Source organism: Elephantulus edwardii, unplaced genomic scaffold (genome assembly GCF_000299155.1).
Source record: "Elephantulus edwardii isolate Elephantulus edwardi_28Jun2011 unplaced genomic scaffold, EleEdw1.0 scaffold00043, whole genome shotgun sequence".
Taxonomy (NCBI): domain Eukaryota; kingdom Metazoa; phylum Chordata; class Mammalia; order Macroscelidea; family Macroscelididae; genus Elephantulus; species Elephantulus edwardii.
Genome location: NW_006399793.1, coordinates 8,933,514 through 8,934,562, shown reverse-complemented (window position 1 = coordinate 8,934,562; position 1,049 = coordinate 8,933,514).

Genomic DNA, 1,049 nt, shown 5'->3' with positions numbered 1-1,049 from the left:
GGGACACGTCCTTGGAGAGGGACATCATGCTTGGGAGGGTGGAGGGACGGTACAAGAGGGGAAGACCCTCTATGAAATGGATTGATTCAGTGACTGGGGTAATTGGTATGGGTGTGTCAGAGGCAGTACGATTGGCACAGGATAGATCAGGGTTTAGAGCTGTTGTACATAGGATCGAGATTCATCGCAAGTGACTCGATGGCACATAACAACAACAACAACATGAGTCACAGGTGACTGGTGACTTGATGGTACATAGCAACAACAACAACAAAAACTCAGAGGCATCTTGGAAGTAAGACTTGGTGATCTACTTCTGAAAACCATGTCGATCACAATTTTACTCTGACAGGGTCACTGGAACTTAGAATCATCCATATCACAACTGGTTCTTGGCTTTTAAATTATTTATTCTTAGTTATTTAATGAAAGCATTTTTAAAGGCAAAATAAGTGTTAGTGGAACACTGAATTACTGATACATAGATAGGAACAGTCATTTTCAGATGTAGAAATCACCTGTTTTTACTAACAAAAGTGCATTGTTAAATGAGCTGGAGTTTCACCCTATTTTATAAGGCCATGACCACTCCCAGACTGGAAGGCAGTCTTTGAGGCCCGGACCCACTGTCCTCCACATATCTGTAATAAAGTGTATTTATGGATATTGCATTCCATTTGTCTTATTGGATACTGACTATGGAAAGAACCGCTTGCGTTCAGTAACAATGGGAGATCAAGTAGGAAATGAAGGAAATAAAGGTATGAGTTGTTGTTGTTGTTAGATGCCATTGAGACATAGACGACTTATAGCGACCCTGTGAACGAAAGGCCTGAGCACTGTTCATAGTGTTTCCAGATGCAAACCATTTTGGAAGCGGATGCCACTCCTGCTTCCAAACTTGTTTTAATCGTGAAGCTCCACCAAACACTGTCCACCATGAGTAACCACTATCTCATTTCGCACATCAGTGTCACAGTGTTTAACATCACAGCAACCATGAGTTACCTCTGTAGTGATGCACAGATCAGTGCTATACTATCTAGAAG